This window comes from Ostrea edulis, chromosome 3, assembly GCF_947568905.1.
Source record: "Ostrea edulis chromosome 3, xbOstEdul1.1, whole genome shotgun sequence".
Classification (NCBI taxonomy): domain Eukaryota; kingdom Metazoa; phylum Mollusca; class Bivalvia; order Ostreida; family Ostreidae; genus Ostrea; species Ostrea edulis.
The window spans coordinates 7,604,550-7,618,974 of record NC_079166.1 but is presented as its reverse complement, the minus strand read 5'-3'; the positions used below and the strand labels follow the sequence as shown (position 1 = coordinate 7,618,974).

At 36.4% G+C, this 14,425-nt stretch overlaps 1 long non-coding RNA gene across 1 annotated transcript; it reads left to right on the top strand.

The window, feature by feature from the left end:
* The first annotated feature begins 550 nt into the window (after positions 1-550).
* On the top strand, positions 551-4,102 carry LOC130053182 (uncharacterized). The gene is made up of 3 exons (XR_008801687.1): positions 551-1,205; positions 3,052-3,191; positions 3,961-4,102. It is a non-coding gene; the product is annotated as an uncharacterized LOC130053182 (long non-coding RNA).
* The last annotated feature ends 10,323 nt before the right edge of the window (positions 4,103-14,425 follow it).

Below are 14,425 nucleotides of genomic sequence, written 5' to 3'. Positions count from 1 at the left end.
CAAACTGCGTATTTGTTAATATATTGTTCTCTTTCTCCCATTCCAAAATTCTGTTATTTAAAACACCAGTAAACAATTTACCAAAGCAACTAACAATAGAGATGCCTCTGTATTATTGCCATCATTAATATCACCTTTTTTATATAAAGGAACAATACAACTTTTTGTCCATACCTCAGGATATAAACCTGACTCTAAAATTTTATTAAACAGCTTGTATAATATAGGCATCAAAATATCTTCACAAACAATAAAAACTTCGCTCATTATAAAGTCCTCGCTACAACTTTTGTTTAATTTCAACTTTCCAATTGCTTTTTTAATTTCATTGCATGTGATTTCTTTGTCCAATGCATTATTATCGATTTTCTGAAGTGCCAAACTACCTGGGGTTATTAATTTAATCTACCTGAGATCTGTCTGCACTAAAGCGACCCGGCGCTGATTGATTGATTGATTGATTGATTGAGGTTTTACGCCGTTTTGGCAATATTTCAGCCATTTTACGGCGGCGCGGCGCTGATTGAAATAACAGAACTATTTGCATAGGTAGTCTATAATACTACTAAAAAGTAAACACACAACACATATTTTCACTTATTGCAAAAACTTTTGTTTATCACTTTTTATTTTCTCTCCTCACTTTTTTCGCTCAAAATCGGTGCAGAAATAGCAAAGTTATCGATCGCATAAAGCGGTTATTTAAATTGCAAAATGACAGCTCTAGGGGAGGGTATCTTAATTTAGGGGTTTGAAATGACTGCTTGTCTTCCTGTGGCTTATTTCGTATCTGAATATTGCGAGAAAAGTTTGTTCAAATCAACCTTACACCCAAAGTGTAAAAAATGTGGCGGGATCTACAATATTCTGACAATTTGATAAGTGTGTGGAGTGGGAGGATTATTACATAATGTACAGTAGCGGATCTAGTGGGTGGGTTTTATTTGAACGCTATCAACGAAAAATTACCAGCATTTGCTCTTTTGCGGTCTTCAATTCACCTCCCTTTTTGAAAGAATTTTCTGGATCCGCCACTGATTCGTGTTCATTTACACCACTAAAAATCTACAAGAGTTGTCTTTCTTTAAGAAGCAGAAGACACTTGCTGTGAAAACGGAAATGGATGCGGAATTCTGAAGAAAAGCTTATTGTAGGGATCTTTGCAGGTACTTAGCAAAACTGACTGTCGGATACAGTGCTATTAGGTAATACACTGAATATATTGTCTGGTTAATTATCTATATATGTGAGTTGCATAAAAAATATCTATGGGATTGTCAACCTAGGCACAGGGGCTCGTCACGAAATTTTATATTACATATAGAATAGAGAGGGTCAATTCGTGACGAGCCCCTGTGACCTAGGCTTAACGTAACTTTGAGTTTGTTTGTAAACACCAGTGGCAGATCTAGGCAATTTTGAAAGGGTTGCGACCTAAATGTGTACTTTGTCTACTCAAGACCATTAAATGACAAAATATTCTTACTTTAAAAAAAAAAAATTCAACCAAATGTGGGGTGTGTGTGTGTTAACCCCCTGTAGATCCGCCACTGGTTTAGCTTAGGTCACATCTGTCTCTGGGGACAAGGATGAGGCATTAAAAGAGGTTCAAAGAACCACACGGTACAATATGACATTTGGTATACTTTAGGTTCAAGTTGTTTAATATTGTGGCCTCTTTGTTAGGAATAAGGACTAAGGACTTTTGAAAATTTTTAATTTATGCACACCAATGTGACCACCACCCACCCATTAGTATGGGACAGCATAGGACTAGGAGTATAAAGTTTTATATAGCAATGTATTTGAAAAGAATTCTTTCAAAATGCATTTAAAATCCGCAATGATATATATAATCATTGTTTGAAATAGGTTTAAAACACGGTTCTATGCCAAAACAAGATGACAGACCTCATCAAATTGGCATAGACTACAACATTGTAAAAAAAAAACCCGCAAATTTAAACATTGTTATTTACTTTAATGTACTTAAAATTTCCACAACAATGTCTTCCTTTCCTCATTACACTTATCAGAAGTCGACTTTTGAGATAACTCTATGAAAATTGGCATAGACAATTTCGTCTATCCAAATTACAATTGGCATAGACCGGTGTCATTTGACAGTCAGTCTATGGTTGATTTCGAACACTGTATAATTCTTTATGTTAATTGTAATGTCCGCACCCTCATGTAGTGTAGATTCCAGTTTGTAGACACAATGATCTCGGACAGCGGCTACAGAAATACAGACATACAAAAACTGGTGTGAGCAGTAAGACCCATCAAGTCTCTGTCGTATATCTTAAGAACCATAATGGTTATTGGAATAAATATATAAGTTAAATTAATAAACATGCATCTTCATGAAGTGTACATTCAAGTTTGTTCACACAATGACTACTGAGGTCAGGGTGAGGTCACAAGAGGAGAAAGTGTTTTCTTTTTAGGAACCACAAATTTAAATTCATTTTACAAATATAAATATGCAAGCATCATCTTGTACTTTAATTTGTACACAACACGACTCCTGTGTCCAAGATCATCTGAGGTCACTATGAGAACTGAGATTTTTAAACTCAGATGGGCATCCTCATTCACTGTAGATTACAGTTATTTCATGTTAAGATGACCCCTGGGATTAGGATGGAGCCACAAAAGAGTTGTAATGATTACGTATGAATAAAGTAGACATTTTTAATGAAAATCTTTTAACTAGGACCAAATCATGATGAATTCTATATTTTTTTGATTATGTGTACTAGCATCTCCATGTCTTGTAGATTCATAGTTAACATCGCGACCCCTGAGTCCAGGTAGAGGAAGATGCACTATATCCACCTGTGGGGTTTCGTTGGGACACAACATCAAAAATGCATCATTTATTGAAATAATTAAAAGAATATTAATATCAAAAAAATAATTGAAAAACTAATGATTTGGATCTGAACGCTGCTCAGGATGTCCACTTTTTTGTCTCGGGATTGTAATCCTGTCTATGTCTAGCTTGTTCATGTTTTTTATTTAATTTGTATTGTCTATTTTATCTAGGATGTTGTCCACTAAGCAAATGGTGGAGATCGTAGCACTACCCTGCACACAGACATGGAATGGATCTGCTTAGTCCATTATCAGAAGAGTGACTGGGACTGTTCGTCCCATCAGAGAAGTTTCTTGAGAAGCATTACAAGGTACAGAGAGCTCTACGTACATTATTTTAAATTAGTTTTACTTCCTGGTCACTTGACCGGCTATCAACTTATTTTTTTTAATAATCATCTGAGAACTTTTACTGCCCCTTGAGCCCAATGGATATGAAAACGGCTGGCTCAAATTTCCTGATTCATGAATATAATAAAACACATTTATTAAAAAGAAGTTCTTAGATTTCAAGCATTCATTCTTAAACTTACTAACACATAGTATATATATATTGTACCTAATAACCATGTTAACTGCTAGCAAATAATTAAGAAAAGGAAAAAAATATATACACTGTATTTATAATCTCTCGAGGAAATAAATCAAGTCTTCTTGTTACATAATTTAAAGATGATATTTAGAAATGAGTCTGAGCTAGGTTTTGTTTGTCACATAAAACTAACACAATAGTCGACGTCATCTTCGTTTTGTGACATTGCCATCTAGAAAGTGACCATGTATTCAGCAAAGTTCATTCTTTGTCACCATTTTAATTATTTCATGCTTTGAGGTGACACTTTTAAGGAAGGAGTACACAATTTGTGTTGCTGGCTGCAAGAACGACCCCCATCCCCCGAGCACATAATGTGCACAGGGGATTATAGTAGGTACCACTCACTCTAAACAGGGGTTTTATATTAGGTACTCGTTTCTCCAGAGTGTCTTGACATTCACCAGCTGGCAATATATGTGACTCGATCATCTCAGCCTCATTTACATTCTCAATTTTGGCAATAAATTATCATTAAATTTTTTTAGGGACTTGTATGAATGGGCAGAAGAAATTTTCTTAATTGACCACCTCATCATTACCTGCTGTTGGAGACTGAACACTTTATTGAAAATTGCTGGGGTGTAGCAATCAGTGGGTGTCCTCATTTGCCCTGAGAAGGGTCAGAGAAGTATTCATTTTATTGTAAAAAGTTTAGTTTATGTAAAGAGCATGAAGGCAGATTTTACAGTTATCTCCCTTAGACTATGCAAATTATAATACAGCACTTGCTAATGATGTTATTTTACCTATTAAATGTAGTTTGAATGTTGTCAATTTGGTTCGTAGTCAAAGACATGAGTTATCTGCCTGTATTGTACCAGTTTACATGCAGTTACCTACAGAATTAACAGTAGATTACATGTACCTGACTCCCCAGGTTACCTGAGTGATTATTGCTGTTGGACTGCATCCATCATTGTGTTTCGTCTGTCGTGCATTACCAATTGAACATGTCATATATACCTGTCTTTAGATGTGACATATTATGGTACAGCAATATCTGTATGTCTGTCTGTAGATGGGACGTATTATGGTACAGCAATGTCTGTATGTCTGTTTGTAGATGGAACGTATTATATGGTACAGCAATGTCTGTATGTCTGTTTGTAGATGGGATGTATTATGGTACAGCAATGTCTGTATGTCAGTCTGTAGATGGGACGTATTAATATGGTACAGCAATGTATGTATGTCCGTCTGTAGATGTGGAGTATTATGGTACAACAATATATGTACAGTGGAGCCTCGGTAATCCGGACACCATTAATCCGGACGCTTCACCTTCCGGACGATTTTTCTAGGGAACGGAATTTTTATACATCATTTTGCATCATTAATCCGAAAATTTGCCTTCTGGATCCGGACGGTCACTTTTTACTACAAAACGTTATAATGCACTGAAAATTGTACCGTTAATCCGGACGGTAATTTTTTTCAGGGGAGGTCTGTGTTGGACAATTTTAGCAAGGCGTAAATTATAAAGAAAACAAGCCAAACTGTCTAATTGAAGCAATTACCTCTACCCTGTCAACACCTCCCTATAATTAGTTGGTGTGTGATATGTCAGTTAAATAGCACGTGCCGATTGAGACATTGTATTGCCAATTTTCGTGCATAGGATCTTCATTGTGTGTAGTGTTGAATTTTGTAAATAAATCTGTAGCATATTATTTTATAGTCTTGATTAATAGCCTAATAGTATTAATAAATTAAACATCATGCCACAATGAGAATTTTTTTTAACTCCTACAGATATCAGTTGTACTGATTCGTAAATTGATTATCGGCTTATGTAAATCTATAGAGTGTAGATTATACTTCTAGATTCTGGATTTTATACTGTTGATTGGCGTGAAATATGTACATGTATGTTCATACACATGTATATGTAGTAAATTTTTAACGTTTAGAATGTCGTGCATGTAGAATGTACCTGTGTACGATTGATTCTTGTTACGATGTTGTAGAGCTTTATTGCTTTCGAATTTTTAAATTCTGGGTAGAATTGAGAAAATTACCATTTTAAGGAAAATGACAATTAAATTTTGTATGTACCCGTAATGTTAGTTTCACCCGAGTTTTGTTCCGTTATTATAGCATCATGAAAATAATAGGTGCGCGTGGCTAGATCAAAGCAGTAGTAGGTCTAGATATTATGAGATTAAATGATTTTGTTCTCCCGATATTGTCTTGGATAATTATAGAATAAGAAATATAAACTCTGGCAAATGAAATTTTGGTTAAAGAATAATGTCTGTTAAAACAATCTTCATCGTCCAGAGATGATATAAGAATTTCGTGATTATCATGTCAGTAGACCTCCGAACCAGTTACAGATGGAAATTACCGACCTCTATCAGAAGAAAAAGTGTGATGAAATGTTTGAAGTGTAAATGATTATGTTAGTTACTAATGATCTATTTATTTATAGTAAACTGTTACATATAGTGCTTCATTATTTGTTTTAGTGCATATGGTACACAGTTTTGTATATTTATTTGTATGGCTCATATATATGTACAATGTAAGCACAGGCAAATACACTGAACACGTACATTAAACTTTAGTGCTTAGAAATACATGTAAATGTTAACGTTATCATAATTCATTTACTAATGCAAATGGTTAAATCCAATGATATAATGTGTTTAATTCACTATGTGTAACCGGTCTTGGGTGTAAAGATAATCCTCAAGATGGTTAAGGTCGTAGATTCGTTTAATAGTGGGAAACAATGAAAACAACCCTATAACAACAATAAAAACATATAAGGACAAATACAATACAAAGACAAAAGACACTATCGAACATATGATATATGCAACGATACAAATATATGTATTGGTCATCATTTTATCGTCAAAGGAAATAACTCTCTGAACCATTAATTATAAGTAAATGAATATAATGTACTGCAGTGAATTGTATATGTACATGTACATACCAGTTTATGGAACTGGGCTACAGCTTCCGAAATCAAGGTGAAGCTGCTTAAAACTCTCTTATGATGACCTATTGAATAATTTACTAAAATACTAAATTCTGTACACATATATCACTCTGCGCATTTAAATTACATAAAACTCATTATTTACTTAAAGAACAGAAATTATGTTTTTCCACAATTCTACTTTCAGTAAATCTTTCACTCATGACTTGCACACAAGTTTTATGAATAAAGAAAAGTTTAATTACTTATTTAAATTCATTACTTGCTTTTAATCATATATGTTGCCTACCACAGGCTCTATCAACCAGCACGGACCATGGATGATATTCCTTCCAAATCATGCCGTCAGTTCCTTAAGCTCAAATTTACAAACAAAGGAATAGATGCCGTCAACATAAGAAACATTCTTCGTCATAAAAGGGTTCAGTCGTGTATTCCAACTCATTTCAAGTTCAAGTCTACACCCTGTATTTCCTACAGCTATACTTCTACTATTGCATCCAAACTTTTTAATGATAAACAAACTTTGCAGTGCATAGATATAGTCTATCTTATACGTAATCCACCAACATGTTCTTGTTCTTCATCTTTTTTCAACTACAGTCCAGCTGGACATGTCATTACTGGTGATGTTGATATAGTTGAAAATGAGGACCTCAAATCACTTATTCTTAAAGGTCCTAAATACAGAGAACCTCGGTCTTTTAATTGGCGACAGAACTTCATCTCTATTATGAGTTCTGTCGAAGATTATGCCAGACGATGGGCTAAATATGAAAAAGAAGAACTTGATACATTGTCAGAATGGGTTAAAAGCATAAGAGGGATATTAAAATCCCGCATTAGACACATGAAAACAAAAGTACGTACCATCTATCCTTCTGTGTTTAGTAAACCAGAAGTGATAAAAGAATTAGATAGGTTACATGAGGAATATGTTTTGGTTCCAGCTGACAAAGCTAGTAACATCATTGTCTTTGTTTGTAAGGCTCATTATTACAACTGTATTTTAAACGAACTTGGCATTAATTCCATGTTTGGTAATCATACTTATACTCCAACTGCCCTTTCAAAAGACGAAATTCTTCAAAACCATGCTTCAGTTTTAGACACATTTAATATTCCAGTCAATGGGTCGAATGAATATGAGTTACCGTACCTATACTGGATTCCTAAACTACATAAAAACCCTTCCAAACAAAGATACATTGTTGGATCCAGTAAGTGCTCTACCAAGCCCCTATCTTTGCTCCTCACGAAAATGTTAACAGCTGTGAAGGAGAAACTTCAAACTTACTGTGCGACTACATATGCCAGAAGTGGTGTTAATCAAATGTGGATTCTAAAAAATTCTAAAGAACTTTTAGTAAACTTGAAATCACAGAATTTTCCCCAAATCAATAGCATTAAAACCTATGACTTTTCAACACTATACACGACCATTCCTCACGATAAATTAAAGACTAGACTTTTTGACATCATAGACAGTTGCTTCTTCAACAAAAACGGAAAACGGAAATATTCATATCTAGTGATCAGTCATTCAAAAACTTACTTTGTTAAACACCACTCTGATTCCACGCACAAGTACTCTGAAGTTGAAATAAAAAATATGCTAGAGTTCCTCATTGACAATATGTTCGTGGTCTTTGGTGATCAGGTCTTCCAACAGTCTGTTGGAATTCCCATGGGCACGAATTGTGCTCCTTTGTTAGCTGACCTGTTTTTATATTCATATGAAGCAGAATTTATTCAAAAACTTCAACGTGAGAAGAAAAAATCTCTCGCTGTGACGTTCAATTCGACTTTTAGATATATCGATGACGTTTTGTCTATTAACAATGATAGCTTTCATTCATGTGTCGATTTGATATATCCCTGTGAGCTCGAAATAAAGGACACCACAGAGTCGTCCACTTCTGCTTCATACTTAGATATTTTATTGAAAGTAGACATTAACGGCAAACTAACAACTCAACTGTATGACAAACGGGATGATTTCAGCTTCTCCATCGTCAGCTTCCCACATTTATGTAGCAATATTAATATTCCATTATCACCTGCATATGGTGTTTATATATCTCAACTGATTCGATATGCAAGAGCTTGTTCTGGGTATAGTCAGTTTTTAAATCGAGGTAAGCTACTGACAAACAAGTTGATGGTACAGGGATTTCAACAGTCTCGATTGAAGTCAGCATTTCGCAAATTCTATGGTCGTTATAACGATCTAGTTCGTCAATACAACCTCGCATTGGGTCAAATGCTGTCTGACGTGTTTCATACCGATTGTTAAGCCGTTCTTGGCACACTGATTTTGACTGCGGATAACTCCGTTTACCTGATCAGGATATGGGGCTCACGGCGGGTGTGACCGGTCAACAGGGGATGCTTACTCCTCCTAGGCACCTGATCCCACCTCTGGTGTGTCCAGGGGTCCGTGTTTGCCCAACTATCTATTTTGTATTGCTTGTAGGAATTATGAGATTGATCACTGTTCGTTATCTTCACCTTGCATAGTACAACTATCAGCTACTTACAGTTGTTGGTGTTAGCAAATCCTCTATAAATTAAATATATACTTTATACTTTTTAGAACTCAATAATGGCAACACCCTTTGGAATCTATTTCAAAAACTAGATTTCCTGAACTATTTCATAAAAAGAACTCAGGAATTCCCGCCAGGAATTCCTATTGGCTAGAACAAAATACTAAAACCAATCAGATGACAGAACAAGTATGACACCTAAGAGATACATGAACTAATCCAAGTTATGTTCTAACTGGACCCTTACGGATTAAACCATTATATTTAAAAGGGGTGATTAGGTTTCTTTAACACACAACACAAAGTTAGTAAGTAGCGCAGCGCAATATGTATTGAAGTGAATGAATGTGAATGGCAATATAAAACTAAACTAAGTACAACTACCACACTATGCATCAATAAAGTAGGCATATATCATGCATGCAGTTACTTATGTACGTTTACAGATAGAAAATATGCGATTCAATTATCCGGACGCTTCATTTATCCGAACGATTTTGCTGGGAACCAAAGTGTCTGGATTAACGAGGCTCCACTGTATGTATGTATGTAGATGTCATGTGGAGTATTATGGTACAGCAATGTCTGTATGTCTGTCTGTAGATGGGGTGTATTATGGTACAGCAATGTCTATATGTCTGTATGTAGATGGGACGTATTATAGTACAGTAATGCCTGTATGTCTGTCTGTAGATAGGACGTATTATTTTGTATCAATTTCTGTATGTCTGTCTGTAGACGGGGTATACCATGGTACATCAATGCCTGTAAGTCCGTTTGTAGGTGGGACGTATTATGGTACAGCAATGTATGTATGTCTGTCTTAAGATGGGTTGCATTGTCCACCATCTGAATACTCCGTTATGATATACGAAATGCCCTCTAATTTCAGGAATTTTAGGGTCTTTAGGGGGCTGAAATAAGGTTCCATACCCATGCTAAAAAAGCAGGTATTTTCCCATTTTGTACTTTGATATTCCCAAACAATGAAAACAAATCAAAGCAGGGTAGCCTAATTGTTCATAAATTTCACTGGCCTATAGATTACAATTTTTGCCTCAAAATTGTTATGTAAACCTAATATTTTGGCCTCTGCTTATGTGAATGAGTAAGCTTTGACCAAGAAAGAGTCCAGTTCTACCTTAATTCACTCTGGATTGGTTTTCTCCCTACTTCTTTGTGTAAAACATTTCTTCCAAGTTCAAACAAATGCCATTATGTTTCCCAATTGGAAAGGCCCAGGCCCTTTAAATGAAGTCCTTAAAAAACCCAGAATTTAAAATGTAAAATTCATTGCCCCTCTGTCAGGCTCCAAAAAGGGGTCAATATAGGAACATTATTGTTGCCTTTGTATCCTTATTGTTACATATAACCAATGCTCAGTTGACAGATAAGGCCAGTGAGCCTCCTGTTTAGAAGATAACAAGCATTCCAGCACTCATTGTCACTTTGGTTTTTCAGCTCCCTGGGCCTCATGAGATGTTGACACCCTGCAGTAGGAACAGTTCCTACCGGTATCTCTTAAAAGCAGACAGAGGTTCTCATAGCATCTTATCCATTTCTGGAGACAAATTTTTGTATGGAGCTGGTAAAATTTTTATCTTTTTTTTAGCTTGTTTAAGCTATAAGCTGAAGTGGGCTTTTCTGATCATCCATTGTCTGTTGTACATCTGTCTGTCCATCTGTCTGTAAACTTATTTTCAACTTCTCTACAATCACATAGCCCAATTTCAACCAAACTTAGTACCGTTAAAGGATTAAAAATCGTTTAAATGAAGGACCTTCTAAGGTTAGATAATCAACAAATGAAAAAAGATAGCATTGGGTCAATTAAGAATCGTCTCCATAACTACGGAGCTAGAAATGACGAAACCTCTATAAGTCATGTGAAACCTTCCTGACATATTGTAAATTGTTTGAAGTCTGGCTCCAGGGGATAGGATTAGGGTCATCGGTGTCCGGGAAGGACAAACACAACAGGCCAATGACCCCATTTATTGTAAAACGGTGGGGACATTCTGTTTATTGGGCTGAAATAATGTAAATTGGGGCCATTTTTTCTTACCGAATTTTGTCCATTGTCCATCATCGTTGTTGTAGGGGTCATCATAAAATTTTCACATGTTCATCTTCTTCTCCAGAACCAGTAGGCCAATTTCAACCAAGCTTGGCACAAAGCATCCATGGGTAAAGGGAATTCAAGTTTGTTCAAATGAAAGGCCACACCCTTCTCCAAGGGGAGATAATAGCAAAATAGTGAAAAACTACATTAACATCTTTAAAAAATCTTCTTCTCCAGAACCATTGGGCCAATTTCTACCAAACCAGACACAAAGGGATTCAAGTTTGTTCAAATGTAGGGTCGTGCCCCTTTCCAAGGGGGGGGGGGGGGGGGGGGGGTTAATAGCGAAATAGTGAACTTCTGAAAATCAACAATTGGCCAATTTCAGCCAATCATGGCACAAAGCATCGTTGGGGAAAGGGGATTCAAGTTTGTTCAAATGAAGGGTCGTGCCCCCTTCAAAGGGAAGATAATTGCAAAAATAGGGTGGGGTTGTTTAAAAATGATCTTGACAGGAACCACTGGGCCAGAAGAGCTGAAATTTATATGAAAGCTTCCTGACAAAGTACAAATTTAAGTTTGTTAAAACCATGACCCCCGGGGATTCATTAGGGCCACAATAGGGGATCAAACTTTTGCATTCAAATGTATGGGTAAGATCTTGGAAAATCTTCTCAAGAACCACTGTGCCAGGAAAATACAAATTTACATGAAAGCTTCCTGACATAGTACAGATTCAAGTTTGTTAAAGTTATGGTGCCCAATTGTAGGATAGGGCCATAACAGGGGATCAAAGTTTTACAGATAAATATATTTACGTATAGGAAAAATCTTTTAAAACTCGTCTTCTGAAAAATCACTGAGCCAAAAAAGTTTGTGTTTACCAGAAAACTTCCCTACATAGTGCAAATTCAAGTGTTTTAAATTTTTGCCCCCAGGAGAAGGGTGGAGTCACAATAAGGGATCAAAGTTTTATATATATTATGCCCTCAGGAGAAGCCTGAAGGGTGGATTGATTGATTGATTGTATATTGTTTAACGTCCCTCTCAAGAATATTTCACCAATATGGAGACGTCCAGAGAAGGGTGGAGTCACAATAAGGGATCAACGTTTTATATACAAATATAAAGGGAAAATCTTTTAAAAATCTTCTTCTCAATAACCATAGGGCCAAAGAAGTTTACATTTACACGAAAGCTTCCTGACATAGTACAGATTCAAGTTTATAAAATTCATGACCCTGGGGGTAGGATGGGGCCACAATAGGGATCAAAGTTTTATATGTGAAAATATGAGGAAAATCCTTATATCCTTAGGATAGGAGAACTGTTTTCTGAACTGTAGGTTTGGTGGTGAGGGGGTGGATAACTGATTTCTGAAATTTACATTGCGAGGTGAGGGGGTGAGAACAGTTTTCTGAAATTTACGTTGGGAGGTGAGGGGATGAAGAACTATTTTCTGAAATTTACGTTGGGAGGTGATGGATTGGAGAACTATTTTTCGAACTTTATGTTTGGTGGTAAGGTGGTGAGGGGGTGAGAACTGATTTCTGAACTTGAAGTTGGGAGGTGAGGGGGCGGAAAACTATTTTCTAACTTTACGTTGGGAGGTGAGGGGGTGGAGAACTATTTTCTGAACTTTATGTTGGGAGGGGAAGGATGGAAATTTATATTCTGAAATCTTCATTGGGAGGTGAGGGGTGGAGAACTTTTCTGAACTTGATGTTGGGAGGTGAGGGGTGGAAAATTATATTCTGAAATTTACATTGGGAGGTGAGGGGTGGAGAACTTTTCTGAACTTTATGTTGGGAAGTGAGGGGTGGAAAATTATCTGAAATTTTCATTGGGAGGTGAGGGGTGGAGAACTATTTTCTGAACTTGACGTTGGGAGGTGAGGGGGCGGAGAACTATTTTCTTATCTTTACATTGGGTGGTGAGGGGTTGAGAACAGTTTTCTGAACTTTATATTGGGAGGTGAGGGGCTGAGAACTATTTTTCTGAACTTTATTTTGGGAGGTGTTGGATTGGAGAACTATTTTCTGAACTTTACGTTTGGTGGTGAGGGGGTGAGAACTGATTTCTGAACTTGACGTTGGGAGGTGAGGGGTGGAAAATTATATTTTGAAATTTTCATTTGGAGGTGAGGGGGTGAAGAACTGATTTCTGAACTTTACATTGGGAGGTGAGGGGGTGAGAACTTTTTTTCTGAAATTTACGTTGGGAGGTGAGGGGTGGAAAATTAAATTCTGAAATTTACATTGGGAGGTGAGGGGTGGAGAACTATTTTCTAAACTTTAGGTTGGGAGGTGAGGAGTGGACAATTTTATTCTGAAATTTACATTGGGAAGTGGGGGGTGGAGAACTATTTTCTGAACTTTACATTGGGAGGTGAGGGATGGAAAACTATTTCTGAACTTGACGTTGTGACGTGATGGGTTGAAGAACTATTTTCAGAACTTTGTGTAGTGAGGTGACAGGGATGAGAATTATTTTCAGAACTTTATGTTGTGAGGTGACAGGGATGAGAATTATTTTCTGAACTTTACATTGAGACAAGAGGGGATGGAGAACTATTTTCTGAACTTTATGCTGGGAGGTGACAGGAATGGAGAACTATTTTCTGAACTTTATGCTGGGAGGTGAGGGGGTGAGAAACTTTTCATTGATGTTGTATAGGACTTGAAGTATACAGAGATTAGATATTGCGTTATGAGTGTTTTTAGATTTAGGTTTGTTATCAATGTAGTACATTCAGAATGATTACATGGATTTTTTGTAGACATTCTTGTTCTAATAGCATTATATAATGGTGGGAAGAAATCATTTTGGTTACCTAGTACTTAATGTTGAAATCAATTTTACAGGGTAGCAGTTACTTGAGATGTCCCTGAGACTCTAACATTTTGTAGGACTTGGATAGTTCTATTGCTGTAGAAAATGTCAGGTTTGTTAATGAAATTATGTAAAATGTTTTATGCCTCATTCAGACAATGGCTGGGGCATATAGTGTAACCCTTTTAGCGCAAATGAGCTGAAAGCTAAAGTGAACTATTGGGATACATTTTGTCCAGCATCAGTCTTTTCGTCTCTTCATAAACTTTTAACATTTTCGACTTCTTCTCAAGCACCACAGGGCTAACATCACTCAGCCAAACTTGCCTCAAAGCATGCTTGGGTAAAGAGGACTCAGGTTTGTGCAAAATGGAGGACCATGCTCCATCCAAAGGGGAGGTAATAAAAAAATAGGGTGGAGTCATTTAAAAATCTTCTTAAGAACCGCTAGGCCAGAAAAGTTGAAATTTATATAAATGTTTCCTGACATAATGTAGATTCAAGTTTGTTCTAATTATGGCACCACGGAGTAAGATGGGACCACAATAGGGTATCAA